The sequence below is a fragment of the Triticum dicoccoides genome, chromosome 6B (genome assembly GCF_002162155.2).
Source record: "Triticum dicoccoides isolate Atlit2015 ecotype Zavitan chromosome 6B, WEW_v2.0, whole genome shotgun sequence".
Classification (NCBI taxonomy): domain Eukaryota; kingdom Viridiplantae; phylum Streptophyta; class Magnoliopsida; order Poales; family Poaceae; genus Triticum; species Triticum dicoccoides.
Window position 1 is genome coordinate 220,639,082 of NC_041391.1, and position 16,829 is coordinate 220,655,910.

Here is a 16,829-nt window from a genome sequence, read left to right on the forward strand (position 1 = left end):
GTCACCCAGTTACGTTGTGACGTTTGGTACACCCAAAGCACTCCTACGGCATCCGGGAGTTACACGATCTCATGGTCTAAGGAAATGATACTTGACATTGGAAAAGCTCTAGCAAACGAACTACACGATCTTGTGCTATGCTTATGATTGGGTCTTGTCCATCACATCATTCTCCTAATGATGTGATCCCGTTATCAATGACATCCAATGTCCATAGACAGGAAACCATGACTATCTGTTGATCAACGAGCTAGTCAACTAGAGGCTCACTAGGGACATGTTGTGGTCTATGTATTCACACATGTATTACGATTTCCCAATAACACAATTATAGCATGAACAATAGACAATTATCATGAACAAGGAAATATAATAATAACCATTTTATTATTGCCTCTAGGGCATATTTCCAACAGGGCGCCCCCCTTCCTAGTCCAATTCGGACCCAAGGGGGAGGGGGCGCGCGACCTGCCCTGGACACCCCTCTCTCTCTCTCTCCACTAAGGCCCATCGAGGCCCGTTAGTTCCCCCGGGGGTTCCGATAACCCTCCGGCACTCCGGTTTTATCCGAAACTTCTTCGGAACACTTCCGGTGTCTGAACATAGTTGTCCAATATATCAATCTTTATGTCTCGACCATTTCGAGACTCCTCGTCAAGTCCATGATCTCATCTGGGACTCCAAACAACCTTCGGTACATCATATCACATAAACTCATAATACCAATCGTCATCGAACGTTAAGCATGCGGACCCAACGGGTTCGAGAACTATGTAGACATGACCGAGACATGTCTCCAGTCAGTAAACAATAGCGGAACCTGGATGCTCATATTGGTTCCTACATATTCTACGAAGATCTTTATTGGTCAAACCGCGTAACAACATACGTTGTTCCCTTTGTCATCGGTATGTTACTTGCCCGAGATTCGATCGTTGGTATCATCATACCTAGTTCAATCTCGTTACCGGCAAGACTCTTTACTCATTCCGTAATACTTGATCCTGCAACTAATTCATTAGTTACAATGCTTGCAAGGCTTATAGTGATGAGTATTACTGAGAGGGCCCAGAGATACCTCTTCGAAACACGGAGTGGAAAATCCTAATCTTGATCTATGCCAACCCAACAAACACCTTCGGAGACACCTGTAGATCACCTTTATAATCACCCATTTACATTGTGACGTTTGGTAGCACGCAAAGTGTTCCTCCGGTATTTGGGAGTTGCATAATCTCATAGTCTGAGGAACTTGTATAAGTCATCAAGAGAGCAGTAGCAATGAAACTGTAACGATCACAATGCTAAGCTAACGGATGGGTCATGTCCATCACATCATTCTCCTAATGATGTGATCCCGTTCATCAAATGACAACCCATGTCTATGGTTAGGAAACATAACCTTCTTTGATAAACGAGCTAGTCAAGTAGAGGCATACTAGTAACACTCAGTTTGTCTATGTATTCACACATGTATCATGTTTCCAGTTAATACAATTCTAGCATGAATAATAAATATTTATCATGAAATAAGGAAATAAATAATAACTTTATTATTGCCTCTAGGGCATATTTCCTTCAGTCTCCCACTTGCACTGGAGTCAATAATCTAGATTACATTGTAATGATTCTAACACCCATGGAGCTTTGGTGCTGATCATGTTTTGCTCGTGGAAGAGGCTTACTCAACGGGTCTGCAACATTCAGATCCGTATGTGTCGTGGAATTGTCACGTCAGATGTCCTCGTGAAAGGACTTAGTTGTGGATCCATCGCAACTAGGAAGCTTGAAGGGGTTAATCGGGACAAGGGACACAAGAGGTTTTATACTAGTTCGGCCCCTTACGGTGAAGGTAAGGCCTACATCTAGTTGGGTTGGTATTGATGTTTCGATGACCAGGGAGCAAGATACGCTATGCCTGGCTCTCGATGAATTGTTTCTTGCCCTAAGTCGCCAGCAGGTCGTCCCCTTATATACACGGGTTGACGCCCTGCGGCTTACAGAGTCCCCGCCGGCTTATAAACAGTGTCCGGCTCGGTGACTAGTTAAGTCTACCTTATGATACAAGTCATATTACTGTGGCAGTTTATTACAATGGGCCTTAAGTCGCCTGTGGGCCTTAAGCCCTCTATGAACCGCCATCATCATGCTTTGGTCTTGGGCTTCTTTCTGGTGAGTCTTCTTTGCATAACCCGGCCCCTCCTGGGCGGCTTACACAAATAGTTATATCCCCAACATTAGGCCCCAGATTGATTTGAACCTGTTCATGTCAATCTTAAAATACCTTATGGAAATGTCCTTCAGTCTTTTGTCTTGCGCGAAAATTTTAACCCGCCGTGACGTCATCATCTGGATCCGGGTTAAATCACCATGATGTCATCTTCAATAAAACTTATTTTTACTCCATCATATCCTCCAATGGATCTTTGCCTTTACTGACCATCCCAAGAATCGAGGCGTCAGGGCCGCTGGATAATAAATTTTATCTCCTCGTTTCTCGCGCCGCCTCAGTTATCCTTCTCTTATAAATAGGCACGACCCAGGTCTTCCCATTTCCTCCTTCCGGTCATCTTCCTCCTCTTACTGCTCTCGAGCTCCACCTCCGCCGCTGTCGAGCTTCTTGTCTTCACCGTCCCAGGCCGCTGCATCAACCTGAATCAGATCAGAAAACAACAGTGAACTCCTGCAGCCCATCCAGATCCATAAGTTCCCTTCCCTTCCTTGCTCAAATCCACATTAGATCTTCCTCGAGTTCGTCGGAGTTCATCACCATTAGAACCAAACCCTGGTTAGTTCTCTTCTTAGATGCCTCTTCTAATATGAGAATGATATAAAAAGGCCGCGGTAGTTGTTTTCGCACTTGTTTTGGATATAAATCAGATCCCTTTCTCTGCCTAAGAGCCTCATTCGAGCCTATGAACATGTCTGCATTAGCTTTTAGGTCTAGAAAATTTTCTTAGCAGAACAGATCTTTGATCTCCAACAACAGTAGCAGATTATGAAACCTATTTGTATCACCCGGAAAACTGCTTCTGTTGAATACGCTTAAACTCAACTGCCTATGTAGCCGGTTCAAATAGATAACACTGATATGTTAACCTTACTTGCTTCTTATGACCTTAAGAGGTTTGAACTGCTTTTGATACATGTGGCGGCTTAGACACTGTTGCACAGCTATCCTTATATCATTAGGCCCCTTATTAAGCCGCCACCTTGAATAATTAAGATATTTCTTCCGGGTTAAAATTGAACCAGATCTTCATATTTTGTCATAGGCCAATTGTTGTCATGGCTCCTAAGGCTGCCAAGGCCCCTGTGACCTGCAATTGGGTCCCATCCATAGTTACCAAGAGTAAACTGGTTGAGTTCGTAAAATCTGGCCACCTGCCAAAAAAGGAGGTCATGTCTTATCGTGCCCCTGACTCGTCTAAAGAGAGGCCTTAACCCAAAGAAGGGGAGGTAATAATTTTTATGGATCATATGAGCCAGGGATTTGCTCCTCCCGGCTCAAAATTCTTCAGGGAGGTCTTGAATTTCTTTGACCTTAGACCTTAAGACATCGGACCCAATTCCGTGTCAAATATTTGCAATTTTCAAGTCTTTTGCGAAGTGTATTTGGGAGAGGAGCCAAGCCTGCTTTTGTTCAGAGAACTTTTTTACTTGAATCGGCAAAATGAACGCGCCAACGGGCCTAGTCTTGAGCTTGGCGGCATCTCGATCCAGCGACGGAGGGACTGCCTTTTTCCTTATGCTGAGCTGCCGAGTCACCCAAAACATTGGAACCAAACGTGGTTCTACTGTCAGGACACTTCTCTGGCTGATGAGAAGCCTCTGCCTGGCTTTCGCGCCCTGTGCCTTGAGTCCAACCATCCGCTATCAGACAAATTGACGGTCGTTGAGCGTCTGCCTCTCAATCCCACCATCAAGAAGATCAAAGCTCTCTTGGGAAACGGTTTAAACGACATCGATCTGGTCCGAGTCTGGATCACTTGGCGAGTACTTCCATTAAGCCACCGTTCCGGCTTAATGTGTACTTACACAAGCGAAAAGGATGACCCGTTACGCCATAGTCCTGACGACTTACCGGATGATGTGGTGGATGCTACGACCCAGTCGCTGCTGAAGGAGGGCACTGTGATGAGTAACACCTTCGGCTTACTTCCCTTTTGCAAGAAGAACCCAGCCCCTGCAGTAAGTTATCAATCTTAATAAATACTCTTTGCTACATTATACCTTTTTTGTACTCATAATTCCTTATCCTTTTCCACAGGCCGATGATAACTTCTGGAAGGTCAAATATGACCATGAGGATGCCAAACAAGCCAGGACGACCAAGAAAACCGAAAGGAAAGCTGCCAAGACGGGAACCTCAAAGAAGAAGAAACCCAGCGCCTCCGACTTACTCAAATTGGATGATTCTTCTTCGGATGATGAAGAGGTAATCTTTAAATTTTCTTAATTCTCTTGTCATTACCTGACTGACATTCTATCCCTTCAGGAGGACACGGGGAACAGTCAAGCAGCTGATGAAGAGGTAACTATAATCTCCTCCGACTCAGAGCCTTTGCCAAAGCAAAAGATCCGAAGGGTGACCCGGAAAGTAAGATTTTCACATCCTCTTGCTTATCAAGATCCTCAATTTCTTTTGAAGCAACAACAGCTTGAGAACCGGAGGCAAACCCAGAATAACAAAGATGCAGAACTTTCTTTCGGCTTACCTGACGTAACAGGAAGCGTCGGACTGAGGTTATCTCCAATTTACGTTCTGTTTTACCTTTAGCGGGCTTAATTCGCCAACCTCTCAATTTGTCTGACTCCAATTATCAGGATACCTCTCCTTCTTCCGGCGAATCCATGCAATCAAACATGCCGGCTTTCAAAACTGCTCCCGAGTAATGTAGCCTTATGTACCTTGAGCTTTACTTTACCCATGCTTTAGTATTCATCCTTCTGCCTTTGTTAACAGCATGTAAGTGAAACCCAGCAAGAGGGCAAAGAAGAATAAGCTGTCTCAAGACCCGATTGTAATTGAGCCGGTGATTAATACGTCTGCTCCAGACAGCTCTACTCATCAGCCGCCTGAACCGGCCTCTAACATTCCAGTGCCAACTTCTGACCCGCCTGCTGAAGATACTCTCAACAGCTCTGATAACCCGGAAGCTCCTAGTCCGGTCAAGACATCTGAACCGGAAGTTGAGTTTGTGAAAAGTCAGTTTGTTGAACCTGGGCGGCCTACTGTCCTCGCCAAATGTTCTGCCAAAGAAGAACTTGTCGAACACCGAAAGGCCAAGCAGGATATTACTGATTATACTCACTTAAGCATTGGTGATATAGTCTCAGGCTATCTAAATCAAGTGCATAATAGTCGTGACCTGGAAATTGACATGGTAAAACAAATACAACACAAATCGGAGGTATAACTCATGCTTTTTTTACTGAATCTTATTTACCGTACCAGCCCCCAAGTCTATTGCTTATGAATAAATATGCTGTAGACTTAGAAATCTTCTTTACTGTCAGTTTGCCCAGTTTTAAAGAGAATATATTTAACCCGGTTGTGACATGATAGCTTAAATTGACGATACACATTAGCCCCCAAGTGTCAAGTATCTTTACTTGTAAAGTGCTTGAGACTTAATATGTGTGACCCGGCATGAGAGGTTTTAAAAAATTCTTCAGCATACATTAGCCCCCAAGTGTCAAGTATATTTACTTGTAAAGTACTTGGGACTTTAATATCATCTTACCATGATTCTTACCATAACCTGGTATCAATGCAGGCCACTATAAGTCAATTTGAGTCAGAGCTTGCCGTCCTGAAGAGCCGGTTGGAAACTCAAGAACTTGAAACTCAAAAGGCCAATTCCAAATTTGAATTCAGTGTCTCTGAAAATGAGAAGTTGAAGAAAAGTTTTGAATCAGAGAAGAAAGCCTGGGCTGATGAGAAAGCTTCTCTGGTGACTCGGGCCGAGACGGCAGAAACATCTCTTGCAGAGGCAACAACCGAGCTGTCTGACTTAAAACGGTAGATATCTCAAATGGCCTTAGCCATCTTCGGTAAGATACTGTGCAAAACCTCAAACATTGTAATCTTCCAATGACTATTGTAATAATTACCTCCGGCTTACTGCTATGCCTGTGCACACACAGGCCCCAGGAGTACCAGCCTTAAGCAAAACATGCTGATCAAGCTTAAGGCAGTTTACACTCTAGTGGAATAGCTGTACTCCGGGTCACAACGTGCCTTGGTCTTTGTAGCCTTATCAAACACCACTCCCCGCCTTTTGCAAGACGTGCTGAAGCATCTCGCTGTACTACCTCAGCGAATTCAGGATTTAAGGCAGGCATCCGCCAGAGCCGGAGCCGTAGCTGCATTGAGCCGGGCTAAAGCATGGCTCCCAAAACTAGACCCGGCCGACCTTGCCCTTGGATACCCAAGTCTGAAGGAGGACGGTACTGTATTTGATGACCATGATTTCACCACCTGTGTCAAAGCCATACGTCCCGTGGCAACCCTTATTGGAAAAGACACTGACCTTACCAAGTATTCGCCGGGTTATGACAGTGAGAACCGGAGAATTCCAAACACTCCATATGATCAAATCAGCGTGATCCCTCCAATTCGTAAGCATGGTTTTGCCCCTGAAGTGGACCCAGCCGGTTTAATAGATGATGAAGCTGAGTTTGAAGCTTTGAGCGGCATTGACTTGGCCTCGTCAACTTTCCAGGACAAAACAGCCGACGGAGAAGTGGAGAAGGATAACCCGGAGTCTTCAAGCCCGCCGAAGGAGTGAATCGCCAGGTGTTGGGGATATTACCACTAGGCGTGAACCAGCCTGCTTAGGCCGGGTTAACTTCATTAGTGGTATAAACAGATGAAGGCCCAAGGCCTGTAGTCGGTTTAGAACCTGTAGCCATAAACCGGCCTGATGTGTAACTTGTATTGTAAGTTAGGAACAGAGAGATACCAACCGGGATACGAGTATGGACCGGTTGGGACTCTATGGACCGACGGGCGTCACCCGTGTATATAAGGGGACGACACGACGGTGGTTCAGGAGAGACAACCACAACTCGAGTCTAGGCGAAGCTTGTTTGCTCCCTAGCCATCGAGACCACATCAATTCCATCGCAACTAGACGTAGGCTTTTACCTTCATTGAAGGGGCCGAACTAGTATAAAACCCTCGTGTCTTTGTGTCTGCTTTAACCCCTTCAAGTAAACTCGTAGCGATGGCTCCACGACTAAGTCCTTTCGCTAGGACATCTGCCGTGACAAATCCACGACAGTTGGCGCCCACCGTGGGGCTATCGCACGATGGTTTGACGATCTTGGAGGGCAAGCTCAAAGGACTCGAAGGCTATGCTGTGGGCCAGATGACCAAGAGTCGTCGTGGCAAGATCTACATCGACGATGCAGGATGGGGTCCCGAGGCCGATTCGATTGAGTACGGGTACCGGGTCCCCTTTGGTGGCATACATGTTTTCATCGGCAAGATCGGTGAGTCTGGGCCTGAGCTGGACATCTGCATCGACCTCGTTGAGACGGCTCAGCGTGCGAGATCTACCCAGGCTAAACCGGCCGTGAAGCGTGCCTTCGTTGGAGTCATCCACGGAGGAGAGCGTGAGGACGAGTCAGAACACGGTAGCGAGACCGTCGTCTATTCCGGCGACGAGTCCTCGATCGGAGAGACCGAATCACTATACCAGTTACAAGACGACCAGGTTAGGGGCTGTTCCGATGGCGACAGTATTCCGGACCCCCCAGGCCAGGTCAACCGGGTTGGAATATTCATGGCCGGCACACAGGCGGCGAATCACTCTTCGACCGCCGCAGCGATGCTCTCCGGATCAGCAGCAGGGGCAGGAGGCCTTGTGCGCCCGCCGGTTCAAGTTCTATCTGATCTGTTTGATGCACTAGCCGCGCTTATGGCAGAGGACAATCCGGCGGATCAGGAGGCCCATAATGCAGAAATTGCAAAGGTGAGAGAGCAGATCGTGCAAGCCAAAGCGGATCTGGCAGCAGAAAAAGACAGGATGGCCGTAGAGCGGGCCGCTTTGGACGCCCGGGCTTATAAGCTCATGCTTGACCAGAACGCATCACAGGAGGTCTTAAAGCGGAAGCACAGATCACGCCTGCCGTTAGGGTTTGATCCCCGGAATCTCTTTCACACTCCAGGAGCTGGACCCAGTAATCCACCGCAGCACCTGGAGACAAACCGGATTGAGGCACCAGGACCAGGGGCGACGGTCCAACCTCGCCTGATGGAACCTCCTCAGCAGAACATTGTGGTTCCTCCGCCGGTCCAGACGCCCCCAGGTCATTATTCTAATCCTATGGACAACCTTGTTGCAGCTGTCGCGCGATTAGAGGCTATCCCAGTTGAAGGGGACTCTCCGCAAGCGATAGAGACGCGCCGGGTTAAGGAGCTTATCCGGACCGCACTGATTCAGCAGGAAGCATATTCATACAGCCGTGATCGGATTCACTCTACGCCCCGTCCAAGCCGGAGCTATAGCAGGCGCATGGATGAACCGGCCATATCGAGCAATGCGCGAGGCCGTGAAGCGGCCCGTGGCAATAACCCGGCAGGTGGTGTTCCCGATGCTCAGGATGTGGTGGACCGGGCCCGGGCACGTAGGGAGGCCGAGTTAGCAGCACAGGATGATGCGGGTCAACTTACACCGGTTCGCCCTACCACCTTCACCGGACCAGGAGTCGCATCCGCTTTGGGAGTGCCTTGTTTAATCCCCGCTTTACGCAATGTGCGCCTGCCCAAAGATTTCAAGGGTCTGCGCAAGGTGCCGAATTACACCGCTGATTTATCCCCTGAAGCGTGGGTAGAGAGTTATGAGATGGCCATGGAGATGTTAGACGTGGATGAGACCGCGTGTGCAAAATACTTCACCATGATGCTTGAAGGCACGACTCGTACCTGGTTGAAGAGCCTACCGCCCAATTCTGTCGGCTCGTGGGCCCAGTTGCGGGCCCGGTTTATCCAGAATTTCAAGGATACGTGTAAGCAGCCCAAGTCCATAGTAGACCTGGCGGCTTGTGTCCAGGGGGAAGGAGAATCAACGACCCATTGGGTGCGCCGCGTTTCGGAAATTTTGCACTCGTCTGACAGGATTAATGCTGACTCTGCGATCTTGACCCTGGAAGGCAACTGCCGGTTTGAGCCTTTAAAATTGAAATTGGGATGCATGAAGCGGTTCTGTAATGACATGGGAACCCTCATGGCCGCTTTAGTGAAGTATGCTGATTCGGACAGTACCAAGGATCCCGAGACTGATGATGATGAAGCAGGGAAGGGAAGGAAGAATAGCAACTCCAAACAGCAGCAGTACAAACCGGTGGGTCATGGAAATGGAGGCAAGCGCAAGGCAGATGGCAGCATGGACTTTGTGGCCAACACTAATGCACAGGACAGGGGGCAGCGGCGCAGAGGTAAAGCGGCAAATCGTAATGGGGCTCCCAATCCTAACGCAAGCCGCTTGAATTATTTGCTGAATCAGCCTTGCCCGAAGCACGGGACGAAGGAGGCGCCGACTAACCATCTTTGGAAGGATTGTTATATCATGCAGGAGTTTAAAAACTCTAATGCCTTCCGGTATGACCACGGGTCAGGTGGCGGTTCAGGATCCGGTTTTCATGGGCCGGATCACGATGGAGCTTCTGGTTCAGGTCGCAATCAGGGCGGTCACAATCACCAGAATAATCAGAACGGCCAGCAGCAGTCGGGTTATCAGAGCTAGCCAAAACAGTTGAACAATGGGCAATATCATGTTTTCACAACTAGCTTGGATAAACGCGACCGAAAACTCCACAAGCGAGCGGTGAATTCTGTTGAACCGGCCTTACCATATTACTTGCGCTGGTCGGAGCAGCCTATCGTGTGGAGCAGAGAGGATCACCCGCCCCGGGTTGATAATCCGGGCCAGCTAGCATTAGTGGTAGACCCCCAGGTGGGGGGTTATAAATTTACCAAGGTACTCATGGATGGAGGAAGCAGTATTAACATACTGTACTATGAGACATTCCGCCGCATGGGTTTAACAGACAAAGATCTCAGACCATCTAATACGGTGTTCCATGGTGTGGTGCCTGGCAAATCTGCATATCCTGTTGGTAAGATAGCCCTGGATGTGGCTTTTGGGGACGAGCACGACTCCCGGTCGGAAAAACTAACATTTGAGGTGGTGAAGATCCGGAGCCCGTATCATGCCTTGTTTGGCCGGCCGGCTTACGCCAAGTTCATGGCGCGGCCTTGTTATATCTACTTGCAGCTCAAGATGCCGGGTTACAAGGGGACAATAACGGTTCATGGGAGCCGTAGGGTCGCTTTGGAATGTGAGGAAGGTGATGCGGCTTATGCAGAGTCGGTCTGTGCCACGGAGGAGTTGAAGTATTATAAGGACAATGTTGATCCGGCGGATATGACTCCTTTGAAGAAGCCAACTACAGAGCATGATTCAGATCTGAAGTTCAAATCGGCAGCTGAGACCAAGCTTGTTGACTTCGTGCCCGGCGATTCATCCAAGCAGTTCACTGTCAGTGCCAATTTGGATCCCAAATAGGAAAGCACGCTCATCGAGTTCATCCGTGAGAATCGGGACATCTTCGCATGGAAACCATCCGACATGCCAGGTGTACCGAGGGAACTCGCTGAGCACACTCTTAATGTGGATCCTAAGTATAAACCGGTGAAACAATTCCTCCGCCGGTTTAACGAAGAAAGGCGAAAGGCCATTGGAGAGGAAGTGGCCAGGCTTTTGGCAGCTGGCTTTATCATTGAGGTGTTCCATCCAGAGTGGCTTGCTAATCCGGTGCTGGTTCTTAAGAAAAATGGCACTTGGCATATGTGTGTGGATTACACAGATCTTAACAGGGCCTGTCCAGCGGATCCTTTTGCCCTCCCCGCATTGACCAGATCATTGATGCCACGGCGGGTTGTGAGCGTTTGAGTTTTTTGGATGCATACTCTGGATATCATCAGATCAAAATGGCGGTTAAGGACCAGGAGAAAACAACGTTTATTACTCCCTTTGGAGCCTTCTGCTATGTATCTATGCCCTTCGGACTCAAGAGTGCCCAAGCCACCTATCAACGGTGTGTACAGAATTGCCTGCATAAACAGATCGGCCGCAATGTGCACGCCTATGTGGATGATATTGTAGTAAAGTCAAGGCAGAAGGAGACGCTGGTGGATGACTTGAAGGAAACCTTTGACAACTTGCGGGTTTACAAGATGATGCTTAATCCGGCCAAATGTGTCTTTGGTGTTCCGGCAGGCAAGTTACTGGGTTTCCTGGTGTCTAATAGAGGAATTGAGGCTAATCCAGAGAAGATTACAGCTATCACCTCCCTGGCTAAACCGAAGTGCATCAATGATGTTCAGCGTTTGACGGGCCGAATCGCCGCACTAAGCCGGTTTATCAGCCGCCTCGGAGAGAAGGCCATTCCTTTGTACCAAATGCTGAGGAAGACAGACCATTTCATCTGGAGTCCGGCTGCTGATGAAGCATTTGAGGACTTGAAGCGGCAGTTAGCCAATCCGCTTGTTCTTGCAGCTCCGGTCGACAAGGAGCCACTATTATTATACGTAGCAGCCAATGCTCGGGCAGTTAGCGTGGCTTTTGTGGTGGAACGCAAGGAGGCAGGTAAGGAATATCCGGTTCAGCGGCCGGTTTATTATATCAGCGAGGTGCTTATTGAATCCAAGCAAAGGTATCCGCATTGGCAGAAGCTGGTCTATGGTGTTTTCATGGCCAGTCGGAAGTTGAAGAAGTATTTCCAAGGGCACCCCATCACAGTGGTCAGTTCAGCTCCCTTGGGTGATATCATACAGAACCGGGAGGCGACTGGCCGGATTGCCAAGTGGGCTATAGAGCTTGGGCCACACGGACTGAAGTATGTACCTCGGACGGCGGTGAAGTCTCAAGCACTTGTTGATTTCATCAATGACTGGACGGAGTTACAAGCACCAGAGGAGAAGCCGGATCACACATATTGGACTATTCATTTTGATGGATCTAGGCAACTGGAAGGCTCGGGGGCTGGAGTCGTGTTAACTTCCCCACGAGGCGATAAGTTTTGTTATGTTCTCCGCTTAATGTTCCCTTGCACTAATAATGCAGCTGAGTATGAAGCCTTGCTCCATGGTCTCCGGATGGCTAAAGAGATGAACTTAAGCCGGGTTAAGTGCTTCGGTGACTCGGATCTCGTGGTTCAACAGGTGTCTGGCACTTGGGATTCTAGGGACCCGCTCATGACTGCATATCGTCGGGAAGTGGATAATATTGCGGGTTGCTTCAAGGGTTATCAAGTGGATCATGTGGACCGTCGGAAGAATGAAGCGGCGGACGCTTTAAGCCGGTTGGGCTCTCAGCGCAAACCGGTCCCGCCTAATATCTTTCTGGACGTGCTGCACAACCCGTCAGTCAAGCTCCCAGGTGAAGCGGATTTGGCTATTCCTGATCCGGAGGCTCAATTGGTGGCAGCATTGCATGCTATTCCGGATTGGACAGTTCCTTATCTTATGTACATGAACCGGGGGGAGTTACCAGAGGATGAGATTCTAGCCAGGCAGATAGTCCGGCGATCCAAGCCTATGACGATTGTCAATGGTGAATTGCATCATCGCAGTGTATCGGGGGCGTTTCAACGTTGTGTTTCTCCTGAGGAAGCCTGTGAAATCTTAAGAGAAATCCATGAAGGGGATTGTGGGCACCACGCCGGTTCAAAGTCTCTGGTGGCAAAGGCATTTCGTCACGGGTTCTACTGGTTGACAGCGCATGCTGACGCGGAGGACTTGGTTAAACGGTGTGATGGATGTCAGAAATTTTCAAGGCGTGCTCATGTGCCGGCTCAAGAATTGAGGATGATCCCAATAACATGGCCGTTTGCAACTTGGGGGCTGGATATGGTCGGACCTTTTAAAAGATCCAAGGATAAGAAAACCCACCTATTGGTGGCAGTTGACAAATTTACCAAGTGGGTTGAAGCGAAGCCTGTCAGCAAGTGTGATGCAGCAACAGCGGTGCAGTTCATCAAAAAGGTGATTTTCCGGTTTGGCTTTCCACACAGTATCATTACTGGCAATGGTACCAATTTATCTAAGGGCGCTATGAAGGAGTTCTGTGAACGTGAGCATATCCGGCTTGACGTGTCGTCAGTGGCACACCCCCAGTCCAATGGACAGGCAGAACGAGCTAATCAAGAGATCTTGCGAGGCATCAAACCCCGGCTTATGGTCCTATTGCAAAGAACACCAGGATGTTGGGTTGAAGAGCTACCATCTGTGCTATGGAGTATCAATACTACGCCAAACCGATCCACAGGATACACGCCATTTTTCATGGTCTACGGAGCAGAGGCAGTTCTCCCTAGTGATATCCGGCATGATTCGCCTCGGGTGGTAGCTTATGTTGAAGCGGACAATGAGACAGCACGGCAAGACGCTTTGGACCTATTGGACGAGGAGCGTGATATAGCAGCTGCCCGTTTGGCGATTTACCAACAAGTTCTTCGTCGCTATCACAGTCGCCGGGTTAGAACCAGAACTTTTCAAGAAGGAGATTTGGTGCTTCGGCTCATCCAAGACCAAACAGATATGCACAAGTTATCCCCACCTTGGGAGGGACCTTTCGTGGTCAGCAAGAATCTGCACAACGGGTCGTACTATCTGATTGATATTCGAGAGCATAAAGACTCACGTACATCAGAGGAGGAGACCAACAGGCCGTGGAATATAGCTCATCTTCGGCCTTACTACACTTGAGCCATCAGCTCTATCTATGTACATATCATGACAGTGTATATATTATCTTTGATATAATAAAACCGGAGCCTCAGCTAAAGCGGGGTCTCTGTCTTTCTTATCATGCGTGGTTACATGGAGTGGCTCTGTTTTTAAAGCGGCCTCCGGTTTACCCCTTGACATTTGCTTTTTATACATCACTGGGGGCCTTGGTCGTGTCCGAACCAACGCGACACCTTTTGATAGGCGACAGCCACCAGATCACTTGGGGACATGGTCAAGTCTGAACCAGTCACGCCTCTTGGTTGGCCTAAGGCCACAAAATCACTTGGGGGCTTGGTCGAACCCGAACCATTGCCACGCCTCTTGATCTGGCATATATGCCACGAATCATTTGGGGACCTGGCTGACTTGAATCATTGTCACTCCTATTGGGGGCTTGGTCCTGTCCGACCATGGTAATACCATCTGATCAGCTCAGTATAGCATATTTTTGCAAACGGTTTTTATCATTGCCTTTGTTTCCATGTTATTTTCATGGCTTGTTTGTTCTTAGTTTTTGTTGGATTCCTTTTATGTCAACAAACACCTTTTTTCCGGTTCAGCCTATGGATTTGATTCCCCTTTAATCTGGAGAATACGGTCTATACGGGAGCTGTTTTCTCCCCCCTTGTTGACGGTAATGGTTTATAAAACCTCCGCTTCAAAGCTTGGCTAAACCAGCTTCATGCCAAGACATGGCAGGTTTTTCGAACAAAAGCTTCAGTACTTATGCACGAAGGCATATTCAAGATATAAGTATTAACTATCCTGTTACAAGGCAACACGGTGCCCGAATAAAGATCATTGTTATTTTGGAAAGATTCCAAGGACAGCTATACAAACCGGCTCCCGTTTTAGGCCTGCTCCTCGTCATCATCCGCTTCGGCTTCTTCGTCTCTACCCATTGGCTGGAAATCAACAGTGGTCCAGTCGATTCCCATTAAAGCTTGGAACACAGCCTCTTCATGTATCAGGGAAGACGGTTCAATATCAGGAGCGTAAGTGTGCTTACGGATTGGAGGGATCAGATTCTCCGCTTCAAGAGTTGGGGCAGGCACTCGCTTGTTCTGGTCATTGTATTCTGCTTGATAATGCGTCAAGTCTGCCTCTTCAGCTAGCTGACAAGCCAGAGGGTGCACTGCATAGTTTATTGCCCTTAAATCCTCTTCGTTGAATTCAGAGCCATCTTCCTTCAGGCTGGGATAGCCTTGAGATGCTTCCACAGGGTCGAAATTTGGCACCCATGCCTTTGCCCGGATCAAGGCGTTAATAGCTCCGGTTCGAGCAGCAGATTTTTTCAGCTCCTCAATCCGGGCCGGAAGCATCAACAACCTGTTAAGAGTGTCCTGGATTAAAGAAGGTGCCGGGTTGTTATGAGAGGCTGTGGTGATGATCCGCTGGGCTCCGGTATATAATTGTTCCACTAAGGTGTAGGCAGCCTTCAGTTTCTTCCGCACATCATTTCCTAAGTGCCCGATGCGTGTGCCTACAACAATATAGGGACGGTTTCAAACCGGATTTACGCTGCAGCAGGTTCAAATTATCACAAAAGTTAAAAGGAGCTTACCAAAGATCACAGCGGTCATGGAGTGTATTTGCCGCTTTACGGACGTCAGTTCATCCACCACCGGTTTAAGGGCAGCTTCAGCATTTTCCGCTCTTTTGGTTAAAGCGGCCTTCTCAGTGGCCCAATCAGCCCGCTCTTTCTTGAAGCCTTCCTTCAGCTGTTCAGCGGTGCTCAAGGCGCTGGTTAATTCTTCCTTTGCCTTGTCTGTTTCAGCTTGTTGAGTTTTCAAGGCCTCCTACAAATCAGCAATCCGGTCCTCCTTGATTCTCACCTCAGCCTGCATACAGACAACATTTAGCTTTAAACAAGCGGTCCAAGAAATTGAAGTATCAACCACATAACAAAGTTATACGCCTGATACTTGGGGGCTAATGAACCTTCAGTTTTCAAAAGTTACTAGATTGCAAAGTCCCAAGCTCAATACAGGTATTCAACTTGGCACTTGGGGGCTAATGGCTATTTGCTCAAATTATGTTCTAAGGGTAGTTTTCTGTTGGAGCCCCGGTCTAATTCTGCTAAGTTAAACCGGCCCTTGGGGGCTATATTAATGGATTTCAAAAGTGTTGAGGATCATATTCAAGTCCCGATTTGACGAAGGCTACAAACCGACCCTTGGGGGCTAGGAGGATTGATGCAAAGGCAGTCAGTAAAGAAGTAAGTTACCTCAAATTTATCCCTCATCATTTTTACCAGACCAGCTTCACAGTCACGGCTAGTATAAAGCCGGTTTAGATAGCCAGAATGAAGATCTTGGGCACTCAGAGCAGCATATGTCTCCAGTTCAACATCCCATTTTTCTTTATTCAGAGCGGAAAAATCCTCTTTTATGGTATGCTTGGTTAAGGTGACAAGATTCCCGGGTTCAAAGCGGCCTACACCGGTAATCACAACATCATCATCTTTGGACTCGCCGGTTTGTGTTGGTGCGATCAGCTTGTCAGCAGGACTGTGCGATTTCTCAATCCAGACGGAGCTGACAGGCGGGACAGCAGAGACTGAAGTATTAATAGGCCTCTCTTCAGGAATAGCATCATCTTGTAAAGGAGGATCATTGGGAATATCCTTAGGAGCAAATGCTTCAAGATCTGGCGTTTTGTCATGTTCTGGGGCTACATCTTCTTCAGCCGCTTTATCCAGGCGGGCTTTCTTGCTCGGTTTAGGTTTGGCCCTGAAAGAAAATCAAAGAGTCAAGGAAAAGCATAAGCCATTACATAGTGTACTGGAAGCATATGTTCAGCTTAGCTTACCCAAGAACTGTTTTTAACGGTGGCAGCTGAGTGGCCGACGATTCACCAGAAGATGAATGAGAAGTAACCTGATAATCGGAGTCGGATGGGTTAAGAGGTTGACGGAAGAAACCCGCTTTAGGATTTAAATCAATAAAAAGGTAAGAGACATCGGAGCGGCGTTTTCGAACCGGACTGTTTGGTAAACCGGTGGAGGTAACTACCTGGCCACTGT